Source organism: Centroberyx gerrardi, chromosome 8 (assembly GCF_048128805.1).
Source record: "Centroberyx gerrardi isolate f3 chromosome 8, fCenGer3.hap1.cur.20231027, whole genome shotgun sequence".
In the NCBI taxonomy this organism is placed as follows: Eukaryota; Metazoa; Chordata; class Actinopteri; order Beryciformes; family Berycidae; genus Centroberyx; species Centroberyx gerrardi.
The window spans coordinates 5,452,965-5,470,184 of record NC_136004.1 but is presented as its reverse complement, the minus strand read 5'-3'; the positions used below and the strand labels follow the sequence as shown (position 1 = coordinate 5,470,184).

General features: G+C 43.7%; 1 long non-coding RNA gene across 1 annotated transcript in view; it reads right to left on the bottom strand.

The window, feature by feature from the left end:
- Positions 1-577: 577 nt before the first annotated feature.
- LOC144539610 (uncharacterized) overlaps positions 578-17,220 on the bottom strand; it is a 30,707-nt gene continuing 14,064 nt past the window's right edge. The window contains exon 4 of the long non-coding RNA XR_013505045.1: positions 578-1,483. This is a non-coding gene — a long non-coding RNA (uncharacterized LOC144539610). The remainder of the gene's footprint in view (positions 1,484-17,220) is intronic.

The window sequence follows — 17,220 nt, the reverse complement described above, 5'->3', positions numbered from 1 at the left end:
ATGTATATGAGGCTGAGATGAGGTAATACTTAGATATTTACTTTAATGGGGTGTTTAATAGTGTAATTATGGGTTAAAGTGTTTGGCAATCTCAGACCAAAGGGTGAGAGATTCTCATAACCGTGTAGAAATTACACCATGTGGGCCTGCACAATACAAGGAACACCAGAAAGCTGAGAGTTTCACAGAAAGTTCATTTCATAAATTTTACTGTGATTGATAACTTCTGAATTGCCCTGATGCAGTAAACCTCATCTGGTACTCCAAGCAGGTTAAAATAAATACATGCAATTTGACCCAGGTCTATTACTTTTCCCCTTTCAAGTCAAATAAAATTGCATCAGTTCAGTACATAATAATTCAGTTGCAGTGGAACAAGAGTGCTGATGTAAATTGATCAGAATCAGAATCACTTTGCCATACACAATCAGTGTGTTTTTAATTGTGTTTTTAATTTGTGTTGGTGACACTGGTGCAGGGACATATCATACAACTCACATACTGTAGTGACATAAGTACATACAGGTACACATGGTACAGGAACATCTGGAGCTGACATTCAATTAATACACACTGTTTCAGTTATTGATTACTTATAAGATGGAATTAGAATCCTTATTACACACCATGAAAATGACAAAAAAAACAAAAAAAAACGATGCACATTTTAAAATTAATTAAAAAATTGTAAACATATATGGAACAATATCAGTTATAGCTGTTTTCTAAAGGGATATATACCAATATACTCCATTTTGTACATGTGCATGACAAACTAATTTAAAACATAACATGAGCAGTAGATGGTTGGATATAGACCTGTTGGCCCTGAACACATAATATTACTGATACTGGCCCATCTTCAGCTGTACAGCGATTCCATCGGTGTAAATATTTCATATTGACAATTGAAATTCTGTGTCAAGCAGGAAAAAAATATGTATTCCATCCAGTTTTCAGCGGAAAAGCGAATGAAACACTGACTACACGAAGCATACAGCACATTAATGAACATCCATTCACTGTATTGCCCGTGTACTTCTTACCAGAGTCATTCTGAAAGTTTAATGGCTCTGAGGAGGCTTCCATTTTCACTCGTTGCCTCTCTTTTTCACCTCAAGCCAATGCGGTGTAAGACGAGCACTGCAGAAGTCACTGGCAGTCCCACCGTTTAACGTGAGAGAAACCTTATTACTGGCAATTTAGCGCTTCTTACAATGCCGCCAGCACTCACAGCAGCGGCTGACTGAAGATGTCCAAAGTCGGCTGTTTTTTTTTAAGAGGTGCATTCCTATCATGAATATTTCAAATGCAAAATGGGGAGCTTCTTGATTGACAAGTCAATGACCGCAGGGACTGATGTTTTGGCTTTCTGCCTACCGTTTCCAAAATCAGACTCTCCGCTCTCTGCCAGCCGCCGGGTATTTTCTGTAAAATGATCCTGATGGAAGCGACTTGAACTAGGTGTCAACAGAACGGTAACCTTGAAAAGACAGGAAAAGTAGGGAGCATCAGATGCCTGAATAGAGCGTATCAGTTAAAAGTTTTACACAATGGCGGAGCTGTCAGTAGGTATTATTCCCCTTACTCATATTGGGCCAATTACATGATCCAGTAGACAAACTGTGGGGGAGACTAAAAGCTTGGATCAGGATGGACTGCATCAGGTAAAATGGACAAGTGCCAAATCAGTCATGTTTCTTTATCCTGCGTGCGATGCTTGTTTGTTCTAGAAATGAAATTAGCGCTGTTCCACTTTTTCCCCCCTCTTCGTTTTCCATGGCATCTTTTAACAAGATCTCCAGCGGTGGGTGAGGGGGAGTTTAAACATTCAGTCGACAGCCTTCTGTTGCCTCCAGTCTCCTGCTGGACTTGAATAACACAGTGACCTAGTTAGGAGGAAACCGATGAGAAGCCATCTCCCCCACCTTCTCATCAGCGGCCTGAGACTAATGGATGAAATAATTTCCTCTTTTACGAGACGCTCTAAACAAGAGTCTTTCCTCAAGCGGCTGAATGAGAGGGAAACAGGGGGAGATAGTGAAAGAGCGGACCTAGCCTCGGCGCGGGGCTTGTGTGACACATAACGGCTATCTAATCGCGCCGAATGCAAACGAACCGGCTCGCTGGCAGCTTGGCGCTGGGAGCTGGCAGAACCCTCCGCTCATCTGGCCCCCGGCTTTCTCTGGACCGAGCTAAAGACCTGCCGAGAGGGGGGCTTCAACTCGCTACAGTCAAGAGCTGCTGGCAGCCAATTAATGGGAGCAATGAGGGAAAAGAAGGGGAGGAAAAAGCACCTTGCACAGCGCTTTTCTCAGGCTTCCGTTTCCATGGGCACAAGCTCTTTCCAGGGGGGTTGATGGAACAGGTACGCTATGGCCCGACCTCCTCTGAGCTCAATTACACCTTTGTGGGGCTTTTTTCCCCCTCTATCAGCCGCTAACTTTGTGACCCGAAGACTCGCCGAACGTGTGATTTCTCCTCTCTCCTCTCTCCTCTCTCCTCTCGTCAGTTATGTGAAGCCGGAGTCTGTTCGAGAACTCTGTGTTTTTTTTTTCATCCTCTCCTCTCCCTGAGAGAGGGCGGCACTCTGCCACCGGATCATCTGCCAGCAGAGCTGCCCCGGTGCCAGCTCCTTTTCATTCAGACAGAACAAACGCCTGCATTATTCAGGCTGCCATCTCTCTAGAACGGCTCGCCTATCGCTCTGCCAGGCTGCCGGGCTACACACTTCCAAACAACTATGTTTACTGTTGGTGTTAGGAGATATATCTTTTCAGGAGAGTCCATTTCAGGCGCTACTTTACTGTGCAACTTCATCTAATGGCATGTGCCAGAATAACATGCCAGAGGATCAATTGCAGAGCTTCTAAATCATGTCCGCGCAGCAGCTTAGGGTGTTTTATGCTGATTTATGAGGCTGTGACGAACATTACTGATAACCAAGTGCTGTGAGGTGTTGAAGCGGTGCTGCGCTCTACTACCAACAAGCCAACCACCAACAAACCACCAGCCAAGGCTCGGTCCAGTAGATCTAAGCCTGTCCACACTCCACGCATCCCAGGATGAATGTGTTTACATAGCATACTTGGCCACACAGTGCACTCTCGCTAAGTGGCTGTTAAAGCTCTGCCCTTCTCCTCCCCTCTCCCTGGTTAATGGCCAAGTGATGATGTGGGGAAGGTCAGACGGTAGGCTGCCATGCCAATGGCCCAGCATGTCCATGCAACCTGCCTGCCTGCTGCTTAATGTCATTACATCCACTGTTGAATCCCCATCACCGCTAATGTTGGGGGAAGTGCCGCACTCCAAGATGTAATCAGAGTGCCTGGTCTGCTCTGAAGGCCAAATAGGATTTTGCCTTGGTTCTGCTGTACTAACAAAGCAGTCAAGACGGCTCCTAGCTGCTCCCCTCTGGCAGACTCCATTGATGAGGTCATTATCCTAAAAGACTGCTTTTAATTGTCGCTACAGGTCAGGTCATATAATAGGATTTAGTCTACAAACTACCGGATTCAGACATAGTTTCAGTGTCTGCGAATCCAGCATTGACAAAGCACTTGGAAAACTTGTGCACTTTTTTTGAAAACTTGTACTAAACATAACAATGTGCAAATGTATGAATATTTTATTATCCAAACTCCGTGAACTGACCTCAAACCTGGGTTTCATAATGCTATTGAAGCAGCCTCACCAGACTACATGCAGATGGGTCTGTTTTTCATCTCCTCAGACTGTGCAATTTTAGTCATCAAACCAATTCTAACTTGGACATGTGGAGAGACGCTCTCAGGTTGCCCCGTCATTCCGTGACACAAAGGAGGGCGAGTTTATATTCTTGTGGTTGTCTGATGGGATCCCCTCGTTTAAAATGTTTGATACGATTGTTGCAGGGGCAGCAATAAATCTGTGGGATCTATGGGACTCTGCATACTTGCAGCGAGACGTCAGGTCATTGTCGTAATTGTAATTGACTGCACCGGCCACAGAGGGCTCTTTAAAGCTCTTCCAAACCCAGAGTGTTTATAGAGGGATTTGGCAGCAAGTGTCATTTAATGATTTGCCTTAAGGAACTGTTACTGGTAATTTCCCCATAATATGTCTCCCCTGGGTGTCGGAGTATCACTTTCAAAGACAGTTATAGTGGCTGTGCTAGTAATTTAGGGGTACAATATAACCACTCTTTCATCATGGACATTGAAGACGACGAACAGTTGGGAAATACTTATGTGTTAAAAGAATAAAGAGGTTGTGTTGCTCACTGGTAAAGATGTGATCTTTTTGTTTTAGATCTGTTGACGTGGCATAAATAATTCCCTCTTCTCAAGGGTTTCAAGCATGGACCTCTTAGGCTATGTTCACACTGCAACTAAAAGTGTCCCAGTTCTGATTTTTTTCCTTCACATGTGACCCAGATCTGATGTTTTCCAACCAGTGTGAAGAGTAAAAAGCTGCAAGGGGTTCCATGTTTTTTTCAATTCCCATCTGGACCACATGGATATGTGGTACAAAATTGGATCCTGAGGCATGCAAGCTACATGCAACTTGTGTTTGAATGTTCAAATTGGAATTTCTCAACACTGTCATGATTGGATGTAGGTTACATCCTAGAATAGGTATGAATAGTCATCCAGAAAAATCAGATGTGAGCATCAATTCGGAATTGAGCGTGAAAGCCTGCAGTGTGAACGTAGCCATAACTGAGGTACTTCACAAACAGAGAGGCTGCAAGATGCATGCGAATCTTGTTTTATAGAAACACAACCATTTGTGAGGCCTTGTTTCTCATCAGAAATGTACGCAGGGTCTTAGAAATAGCAACCATACGCATATGTTTAAGGAGATCATGGGAGGCCTAGCTGATACTTCTGCCAGGACACATATTGAATGTTTGGCCAAGAGCTGAGAGATGGATCTTTGGTTTTTATACAGTGGATTATGTTCTGGGAGTAGGATTATATAGGCCTAGTAGGTTGATATTTAATTCCTCATATGCATTCCATGTGCTAATAAATATACTACAGTAGATTTACACACTGGTTCTTTCCCTCTATACCCTCTATTTTGATAGCGTAGTTTAGTTTTTAGCTTATCTTAATGTTGTATGTGTAGGTCGGCCATGCTGAACACTCATACACAAACCATGCACACACACAAAATTGTAGGTCTGCCAGACACAGAGCTTTATTCAAGCTGTTTATTTGATTTCAGTTGGATAAATGGTCCAGGCAGCGCTGATACAATAATAGCTTTAGGGATCCAATAGCTTTATGTGTCCACAGATGCTCACACTACAGACAGGCAGTATATTACAGCCATACGTCAGTCCAGGGGGATTTCCTCTTGTATAAATGTGTCTGAAAGTCAGGATAGAGGTGGCAGGGGCCGGCGCTTCATCACGTCTCTCTCCTCCTCAATATGATGAAGGAAAAGATGAGTAGGCCGAGGCATGTGAAGGGAGGGAGCGAGCGAGCCGCGTAGGATGATATTTCAGCTTCTGTGCCATAGCTCAGATCGCTAACTCTTATAAATGCTTTCACAATGTGGGGGATTGTTTGAGGTCGGGGACGGGAGGAGGGGGTTGTGAATAGATGATCCAGTCGGCGGGTTATTTGACACACAACATAGAGGAAGGAGACGTTAGGCAATCCATCTGGGCTCGGGATGACATGTCATCACGGGGATGGGTCCCCGGAAGAGGGCCCATCGCCTTGCCGGTGAAGAGCCCCTCAATCAGGCCACGCCTCAGTGCTCACGGGCCAGAGCACTTTGATTGGAGATCCTGCTTCCTTCCAGCTGCCATGGAGACGTGCGTTCGGAGGGATCTAGCTGGGATTGATTGCAGTCAAAGGAAGCGAGAACGTCCTATTTCGTCCGATTTCCATGTGATCGTAATACGAGAATGTGCCGAGAGGATTAAAATCAGAGGATGGGAACTTTGGTTAGGTCATCTTTCCATCCTCCCTTAAAGCTGGGGACACACTACACAACTTTTGGGACAATTATAGCCCCAATTTTGCCAGCACGACTGATTTTCAAGACTGGACCGAGTCTGCGATAGTTTGTGGCAGTCGTACATATCTTGGGGTGCGTAAGAGTTCAAGACTCTGATCTGTTGCCTCCTAAACCAGTGGAGACCATTACATTTATTTCATGTTTGATTTTTACTATTTTGACATTCTACAGTCAGACTAAAATCTGAGAATTGAGCACGAGAGAAGGAAAGAAAATATACAGGTGGAAAGAAAAATGCTCCATGGGTTGCATGGGGTCAGAAGTCAGGTAATCCTCAAATCCAACTACCTCAAATCCAACACCCTCCAAATCCAACGATGCAAGACAAAACAAATCTCTGATGCCAGTCGTTAAGTATGTAATGTAGTGTGTCCTCATCTTTAGAGAGTGTGTGTTTGTGTTCGACACCGATGTACGCGTAGATGTCCGTTCCTCTTTTTTCCACCTAGACATTCGGACACTGAGCTCTTTGTATCGCACCGCGCTGGGGCACCAGCACAGTTGCATAAGTATAGGAGGGGAAATCACAGCGAGAAAAACCACCAGTCCCCATCCATTCAGTCCCGGGACTCTCCCAGCATGCCAATGTATAGGCCTTTTTCTGCTGGACTCCACAGACCGCTCCAGTCAGCCATGCAATGAGATTACAGAGCAGCAGCGCTTGTCAATCACGCAACGGGAACCGCACTGATACCCAAACCCTCCTGGGCTCTCAGGATGAAAAGGCAAAAGATAGGCCCTACTCTCTTATTGAAATTCACTTCTGTTTTTCCACATTTGAATGAGATCTGCAAAGCCTTATGAAAGAGCGGCCCGGAATGCGCACAAGAAGAGATGAATATAAAGGTATGATTTAAGCAGAGGGTTGGTCATTTAAGGGCAACGGTTTGGAAAGCCAAGATCGACAGCGCTGTGTCATCTTTAATGTGTTAAATTTGTGGGGGAAAGTTATGTTTTGCCTCTGCGGGGCTTGCAGAAGTTTGCCGAAGTTTGCTCTTTCAACTGTTGCTGCGGCACGGTGGGGTGAGATCATGCCGCGAGGCTCCAAAGCCCATCGCAGGCAGAGTTTGCCAAACAAAACTCCTGAAAATGTTCAGACTCAACAAACCCCTGCTGGTTTCAAGCTATACCCAGTTTAGCTGTAAGTCTTCTGGTGTTCAAGCCCGGTCCACGATCTCGGCTCTAGTCATGGTGATTGACAGATTAGTGCGGAGCTTTTTGAAAGCGAAGTCAAGCCAAAGCCAAATTTATTCAGAACGTGCTTTTAACAAACAGGTTCATCCCAAAGTGCTTTACAGAGAGCAGAGGGCACAAACACAGATTAAAAGCGAAAAATAGAACAAACGCATCACAAACTCCCATGATTTAAGACAAGACTGTGTGTTCGTGTGCCCAGAAACTCTACTCTTCTACATAGTAACTGATCAATGCGGACCTTCTGGACAGAGAGAGCGAGAAGAGTCAGGAGAGTCGGGAAGTTACGTGCGCAGCCGGGCTTTAGCCCTGCACAAACAAGAAGGCTGCTGAAAGCTGAGATGAGCCGTGGGCTGCCCTCAGTGTTTCACATTCACATCAGTGACTCCGTCTCTCTCATAAATCCCTCATACAAGTGCTGAACCCGAGCTCCTCCATCCCCACCAGGCTTTGGCCAAAACTCTAGATCTTTGTTTTAGTGCCTCTCTGGGAAGTGCCCTCCCTGTCTTGCCGGGCCAGAGTAATACAGTACAATTTACTGTTGAGGGATGCGGCCCAGGCCAAGGATCCTGATGTATATCCAGTTTTGTGCTGGGCTGGTAAAATGGTCCAGGGTCAGAGCAGGAAGAATGGAGGTCACCGCCTGGCAGCGCGCAACGATGCTTTATCGCACGCGCGGGCTCAAAGGCTTCTGCTTGTAACTCACACAAAGCCACTCCGACGGCTTTGTCTTGGTACAAATGAGCACCCGAGCAGTGCTTCCTCAATTCGTGTGTGTGCTGTGTACCTGCTTTATGGAACACGCCTTGTATAGCGGCCTCATGGACAGCCTCACGCAGGAATGCGCACCATCGATCTGTTTGAGGCTGTATGTTTTCTATCGCAGTTTCATAGTTGGACATGTGCTTTAGTTGGATAGGAATTTGTCTAGCAGAGTGAAGCAGAGGGATTTGCGTGATACTTTTATCTTAAGTTGACCCTCTTATGCTCTAGTAGTAGATTCATGATAGTACGTATTCTAGTTATAGATCAGAAACAGAATAAGTTTAATCACCAAGGACAATAACGGTATGGAAATTTGTCTTTCTGACATTGGTACAGACACATACAGTATGGGCAACTTTCAACATACAACATATGACAACAGGGACAACATATACTGTATCTCCCCATGTTTCCGTTGCAGCATACCTCTGTAAGGTGTATATCAGAGGGAGCAGAGCCAGCCTGACCTATTTCAGCCAGGATGGTCGATATCAGTTGAAGAGATGACATCCCTCTCTATAAAACCCAGACAAGAAACGCATTTCACATGGTTGTGTTTATGAATAGCCGCGCTCCGACGGCCCCTCGCATTCGTCAGAATGAGCTGTTGGTGTTGAGGTGGTTATATATTTGCGAGAAAGCAGACTTCACCTGCAGTAAATTGTCAGCTCCTTCAGACAAGGTTGCAACCCGCTGCTAGCTGCTGGGATCCTAAGGGATGTCTCAGGTTTTACTGGCTTGCCAGGGCATGTGTGTGTGTGTGTATTTATTGCCTCGTGCTGTAATTCACCGCCCGGGATGCTTTGAAGAGCCCAGGCCAGACGGACGAGGCGGTCCGATATGTGTTGCTTGGACAGGACAGGTCACTAATGCAGAGGAAAGTACAAATTTGAGGTTTAGATTTGGTTCTAAATATACATGATTTAGATGGGACTCTATGATCCGGCAGCGCAGCGGGTGGAGCATGGTACTAACACTGCCAGGGTTCAGGGTTCAGTTCCCACTGGAGCCACTGATGCTGAAGATATATGCACTCATACTACTAGAAGGCGCCATTGGATAAAAGTATCCACCAAATAGCATATGTTAAATGTATTTAGATGTCATGCAGATTGTCTGGCATTAGATAACGTGTGCAATCTAGAACTTGTAACTGCAAAGTCAGATGTCATTGTTAAGTCAAAAGAAATGCCTTTTTCACCTTGTTATCTAATTTCCCACGTCGTAATATATACCTAGTTAACAATAAATGACAAAAATGTAATTGTTTTCATTTTCTTGTGTTTTTATATCAAAATCCTATTACTTTAACTTGCTGGAAAACACTGCATCTTTTCAAGAATATTTTTGAACAATCATTTGAACAAACTGATATCCCATTTGTTTACACTTTTGAATGACCCGCACACCCCCACCACCACACCCCACCACATTATGTCCCGCCCCAGTATCCTGTTTCAACAGGAAATACATCACATTAAGTAAGCAAGATGCGGTCAGAATGCCAATTCATTATAATTTTAAGGATTTCTGCAATTTTTTATGGATCTGTATGGTTTGGGGTTCATTTCCCATTTGGGCGACTGCATAACCCTACTAGTGTATTTTTTCCATTCATTTCCCACCTCTCGGTAGCTGTCTCCATCCAGCTATGAAGCAAATTTTAAGTGAACTTCTAAAATGTCGAAAAAACATAAAATGCGAAGTGTGTTTCCGTCAGCTGGGTTGAAGAAAATAAATAGGCTTCCTGAACATCAGAATAAAACACATCTCCCAGAAAAATAAAGTATTTCAAGAATTGATTACTACTTCGCCAGTTGTTATTCTTTATTACACGGCTTTGCTGGATACTGAATTCTGATTGGCCAATGAGGTCTATTATTATTTCTGAATAACAGATTGCTGATTCACATCTACTCATATCACTCTGCAGTCAAGAAGTCTGGTCCATTTTATTATTATTTCTAAAAAAAAAAAAAAAGAAATGCACCTGCTGTTTCCAGGCAGCTTTTCTAATTGGATACATCTTAATTCACTTAAAAATACTCAGATGGAGACCCAGCTCAAATCCTGGATGTCGTCATGAGAAAAACAGTCTCTTATACACTCACTCTGTGTTTGCTCTGACAACTAACACGTCCTGCATGGGAGTCTAGGAGTAGAGTTGAAGTATTCATAAAGGTGGCTCTTTCTTTTTTTTTTTTTCTTCCACTTAGATGCAATCAGCCTTGCAGGGCTGCTGGGGAATGAGTTTTTTGGCCCCGCTCAATTTCTGGAATGGCTTGAGTTGATCCATTTGAATAAGTGCTGGAAGTAAAGGAGCCATACTTCCTCTGGTGCTCTTAGTGGAAATTACCCAGCAGGCTCTCTGCTCTCACACTGAAGCTTCCTCTGTAATTATAGGCTGCTGGTACTGCTGGTGCTGAGGCTATAGCTTTCCCTCTCGGCAGACCAGGCTTGTGTAAGCAATATAGATGTGCACACACACACACACACACACACATGCAGATACATGCACACACACACACACACACACATATACACAGAGTGGATGCATGTGATGTACAAACATACTGTACATGCACACAGTAGAATGTGCAGGGAGCTACAGTATGTATGTGCACACAGGCTCACACATACATAAACCATATAGAAACCATACACACACACACAAACATAGACACATACGCACGCATGCATGTGTACAATCACACACACACACACACACATTATGCGCAAATCATACACACACAGATATAGAAAGACACAGATCATCCACAAACCCAAACACATACACACACACACACAAACCACACACACATTATTCACAAACCATATACACATACAGTACATGCAGACACATATCCACAAACCCACACACACACCATGCACACACAAACACGCACACACACACACACACACATACATGCGTACAATCGAACACACAAACACATACACACACACACACACACACACTGGACACACCATGCACATACCCACACATAAACAAACCATACACACATACAGAAACAGACACACACATGCACATACACATGCGTGAGTACAGTCACAAACACACAATGATTTGAGGAATTTAAAGAACCTGTGGACACACACATACAAACACATACACACACTATACACACACACCGATTTGACAAAGCTATGTGAGCCGCAAGTGTAAAATGTTTAGGGCGAACATGTCTGAGACTGACTGATCAATGCTCAGTGTGTTCAGACAGCAGCAGCACATGTAGAACATCCACATGGAAGCCGTCACATTCCCCTGCTACCGCTCCAGCCAAAGTTCCAATGAGCGCTCTTCAGGAGCGTGTGATTATTATCCTGAACGTGTAGCATAGAAAACCCTCAGCTATTCTCTCTGTTGCCCCCCGGCAGCACGCACAGTGTTTCAGAGCGGCGATGCCGGTGGCATACAGATGTGCAGTATAGCTTGCTGCATTCCAGGTCAAGCAAGGGTGAGTTGTGACTGGAATGAAACAACAAAACAAGAGAACTTTTTGTTTTGGCAGGTGCATTCACGGATGCGGTGGAGAATGAACCCACACTGAAACTCAGTGTATTTACAGAAAAGTGTTAACTCACACTAATCTTTATTACCTAGATTCATAGTATGCATCAGTGGTTCTCAACGTGGGGTCCGGGATCACCAGGGGTCCTTGAGGGGGTTCCAAGGGGTCCCCAGCAAATGTAGAAGAATGACTATTTTGATCATAGATTCCCTGTTATCTCTCTACCTACAATACAGATAGTCATGGAATTCTGGACAAAATCATATCTGACAATAAAAATATTCTCAGATTTGGGCCTGAGAGACAAAATCTCATCAAATGGGGGTCTGTGGCCCTAATGTGGACTAAATTAGGGGTCCTTGATATGAAAAAAAAGGTTGAGAATCACTGGAAGAATCAACATGATGTAAACTATATGAAGATATGGTATTTTAAGGGAAAAAAAACACAAATGAATACTTTTCTGAAAGTATATTTGATTTTTATTTATATTGGTGCTGGTTTGATGATCACTGACTGGTCGTCACAGTTTATCCAACATTTTATTTACCACCACATCACTTAGTTAGTTAGTTAGTTAGTTAGTTAGTTGGCCCGGTTGATCTTTTCTACTATTACAGACGTTTACTTATAATACTGATTACAATCTGATGATTCAAAATGTTCTGGTATATGATTCCCAGTAAGACACATGATAGATGCACTGTTTACTCCCAGCATTGATTCACAATTGACGGAGCATTTCTCTATTACTGCTCTTAGCCAATGGCCAGCTCTACATGGTGTGGTGCTTTAGAGTCCTAAGATGGGTGAAGCTGTGGGCTGAACCGTCAGTTGGGATTGAATGATATTATACTGTGGTTTATGGGTTGAAAAAGTCACTCCCAATCCCAGAAAAAAGATGAAGAAGTGATCATGCTGGAGAAATCGGCTTCTCTTTTTTTCCAGTTTTTTTTGTCCTGTGAATGTTGGCAACAGGCCATAGAGTTTGTTTTTGTGTTGGCAACATTGAGACTCGTAACTATAGATGCAGGTCACTTGTTTAGATTGACTATTAGTAAGTCATTTTAAATGATATGCAGTCAAGTCTGGCAGTTTTGTGGAAGAGATCTGTACAATTTCCATGAAATATGATACAACAAAAACATACTGTTTTGAACTAGCAGGAACTACTTTGCCTGTTTCCATAGTAAGTGAAGGGGCGATGAGAGACTGTGTGCAGCTAAAAATAACTGTGCAGTGGATGAATACATGGTTGCTCACCTGAAATAGTTCCAAAAATAAACCACTGAGTAATGACATTTAATTTTTAAAACTTAAAGCCATATAATCAAACACACTAACAACTTTTTTATTACTAATATGTCGTCTTACTTTGGATCAGTGGTTCTAAATCCTGCTCCTCGGGACTCAGAGCCCTGCTGGTTTTCATTCTAGCCATCTAATCAGGGATTTATTTACACCTGGGTCACCAGGTGAGAAAACCAGGATTGAGAATCACTGCCTTGGATAATGCTAGTGGCCTACTATCACTCAACATAGTGTACGCTAAAGCGTTAGCATGGAGCCTACTATCAGTGTTAGCATGGAGCCTCCTATCACTCAACATAGTGTACGCTAAAGTGTTAGCATGGAGCCTACTATCACTCAACATAGTGTACGCTAAAGCGCTAGCATGAAGCCTATCACTCAATATAGTGTAGGGTGTTAGCATGCTGCAGCCAACGATCTAGTAAGGACACATGGATGATATTGATGTCACTGTCCAATGAGCCATTTTCCCATAAACATGGTGTGTTTCTGTAGCCATGAAACCTTTCCATTACAGCATTACTTCTATTGTTAAGTGAAAGCCTATAGTCTTCATCTTCCCTATATGGTTTCAGTCTGTGTTTCTACTCATAATTAGAATCCATTAGAATTTTAACAGGCCTGCCATCATTAAAAGGAAAGCTCTGGGGTAAATTTGGATGTAATTCATGTTTCCGCGACATTTGCAAGCCTCCATAAATGAGCACAGCGGGGCTCCCACTATATTTTCTCTTTGTTGCAGAGGGCTGACAGGTTGTGAGAATAAATAGAGCAGACTCCACACCTCAGGAGACTCCCAGGGCCCTCTGGAGTCTCCAAAGCTAGTTTATCATTAATAAACACTTAGGAGTCCCCATTTCCCTCCACCCTTCCCTCCTTCCCTCCGTCTCTCCACAGGCAAAGATGAATCATTAAGGGTGTTTTTTACAGACAAGTGTGCCCACAAGCTGAGAGAGGAGAAAAGGAGTGTTATACACCTCTATCCAGACACAATTTTCTCAAGTTACTGAACTTTAAAGAGACCACCCATTCTGACCTGCAGAAATATCACATCTTAACAAGTTATTTCGTCCAGTATTGAGTCACAAAAAATCTTATTTTTCTTAAAATAAATGAAAAAACACTGCCAATGCGGTGAGATCATTTCCCTTGTTTCCAGTGCAAGCCAACTTGTTTCAAGATTTTTGATGTGTTGTTTTGATGTTTTTGATTTTTTTTTTCCACTTGCATCAAGGAAAACAAGATTTTGAAACAAAATGACTTGAATTTTTTCTGTGTGAACCACTTTAGCGTAAGTAACCATTTCAACCTGCAACATTGTCCATTTATGGGAGTCTTATCCCAGAAAAGCAAACCAAGGCGCCGCTCAATTGCGTAAAAATAGCAGTTTATACAATCGCCATCTGTGTCACTGGTCCTTCTCATTTTGTGCAGCCATGTCTCCGGTGACAGAGCAAGCCTGGATCAGGGAAATCAATTGGCGAGTAATAAGTGTGTGTGTGGGCTAACACCTGAGGGTCTGGAGTGTCCAGGTCCAGGGGGAGCAGTGACGCCGCCGCACAGTTGGACCAGTTGAACTGAACTGGTTTTGGAGGAAAGGAACTGATTCAGTATTTACATTCTACATTTTAAGCATGTAGGGCTTCAGCGGCTTGCTCAAGGACACTTTGGTCACATTTTGGCACATTTGGGTCTCTCTAGTCACTCTGTTGCCACATATGCCACAATAGTTACTGGGAGATTCAGTAAAAAAATTTCTGCACTTTCTAGTGTTATGCCTTAGCTTCCAGCACCTTCATTTTTGGGTGTGCGGTTGATTCTGTATCATTGTTCTTAAAACAATTGGGAAAAAAAAATCTGCGAATGGGGTGCGATAATTCCACTTGTTTCCAAAGCAGCTTCACTTGTCTTCTAGAAACAAGTGTCAGCATGTTGAACCAAGGCAGAATAAGGCAGATCACTCCCCTAGTATTACTATCATGTGACTAGAATCAAGACTCTCAACACTAGACTAAATGACTTGTTAACACTGAGATGTTTTGAGTGTAAACAAGATGTTTTCTCTATATTGAAGACTAGACAAGAGCACAACCCACATGGCATATGTAATATAGTGTGAGGATGAAAGAGCAGCAGAGGCTAATTACCACCCACCATCATTAGAAAACATCGCTCTGGCATTTTTCCTGAGCACGACGACAAATGACATAAAGACATAATGGAGTTTGAGCAGAGCATCACTTAGGCGTCTTCACTGCTTAGTGCTTACTTCCTCTGAGCTGCCTTTAAATGCCACGCTCTCCCACTGTATTGTCCGATGGGTCCTCTGCTCCCCGGTTGACCCGCCCGCCCCCGACCTTTCGCCCCTGTCCATCACAGCGGCCGCGGCGTTATGACGGACGGTTGTTTTCCCAGAGTTATAGTTCTCCCTTCTCTGGCTCACAGGTGATTTATTCCAGACAGACACCGGTAAATAACATGGCGCTTTGGAGTCCTGAAGTCTGACTCATGCTGCTTTTTTTTTTTTTTTCCTCCTTTTTTTCCTCTTTTAAAAGAGCAAAGAAAGAAGCACAAGAAGGGAAGGGAAGGGGAGAAAAAGATGAGGGGGGGGGGAAGATGGGAGGCGATAGTTAAAGGTAGGAAGTGATGGGAGAGAGAAGAGAAGGAGAGTGGGAGTGGAGGAGGTGGAGAATGAAAGGACATCAGACGAGCTTTCCTCATAGCCCCTGTGCCCTCGTCTCTGCTGCTGCGGCTATATGGGGGTAATACAAACTGTGGAGATAAGCTATAAAAGTTAACATCCCCATACCTCAATTTCCATTAAAAAAAACACCTCTTTCATTGTATTTTCTAAGAGAATGGTCCTCATTAAAATTCATTGCCGCCACCGTTCCTCTAAAAGATATCCTCGCAGAGCCTAAATAGATTAGCAAAACACGGCATTTTCTTTTATTGCCCCTCGCCAAGATAGCAAATGAAGCTGTTGCGGCGTTGTAACGAGAGGTACGTTTCACACTCGTGGACCACCAGCAGCCTATCAGAACTGAGTCTGGAGGTAGGCATCAATCATCCGGGCCGCACCGCACCTCGCCGCCTTGCTCTCTCCTATAGCAGAGGAAGAGGCTTTTGACAAGGGCCCATTATTCAGCAGCTCATCTCCCGTCGCTTCACACGTCACCTGTCAGCCAGTCAGCCGGCCTCGTGTCCAGAGGTCGCCGATGGTCATCACTCACATCGCCGTCATCAGAAATCACATCATTACAGCCGGCCCTAGGCGGTGTTTTTATCTATCTGTCTAACAAGGTGCTATTGGTTGTCACTCAGCGGTGCAGGACGGTAACTGAGTACCAATTAAACTAGAAAGGCCAGTGGGTTTTAGGGGTCTACGAGAGAGCCAACAAGCCGGCAATTGAAGGTAATAAATATAATTATAGCAACTGTTTCCTCGCATGAATATGAAAATGTAACGATACTGATTTATAGAGGAAGTGGGTCAGAGAAAAGTAATGTAGGGACATTTTGAAAGCTCCAAACAGCAGTCAATTCATGGTGGCTTGGCCTTCTACTGTTGAGTGGAAAGAAGGGGAATATTGTTTCTTAATTCATGATTGCCAAATGTTTGTGCGCACCAGTCTGTGGTTTGTGTGTGGTATAGGTTTTTGAAGCCGATACCAAAAGGAATGACTCCGCCGATAACTTGATATTTTGTGCTTATATTAAGTATCTTTAAATTTTCCATTTAAATGTATTTTTTCATGCCAAAAAAAAATATCGGAAGGATTCAGCCACCCAACCCAGAATTGTTTTCTTGTCAGGGTGGAAAAGCCTCTGAAACAGCATTTAGACCATGGGATACTAAAACTCTCCATTGAAACCCAGGATAATAATACAGCTACTACTACTAATAAAACATATTCATGCATGCTTGGGTGGAATGCATTCAAAATGTCGCATTAGAATCAATTCAGTTTAAGGGCTTCCCATAGACACCCAGTGCAGTATTGATCAATTCTACAATAAATATGTAATCAATCAAACGACACTGATTGATTGATATCTGACTTTTAATAAATAGCCAATATCGGTCCCCATATATCGGTGTGAGTGTGTATGTGAAGAGGTGTGCGCTAGCACCTCTGAAGTGTAATTTGCCCTCTATTTAGGATCTCTGCAGGATTACTGACACAGGGGAAGGGGTTACACTGCTGAAAGGAAGTGGTTATAAGCGAGCAGCAGCAGACAAGAAAGACCAAGAGGGAGGTGGGGGGCCGGAATGAGGGGGGGCGGGGGGGGGGGGACACAAAGAAATGTTTTTTTCCAGCAAAAAAATAATGAAAGTGGGAAGCGCCAAAGGCGGGTTGGAATTCAAAATGGCATTTCTGATAAGGTGACATTTAGAGAA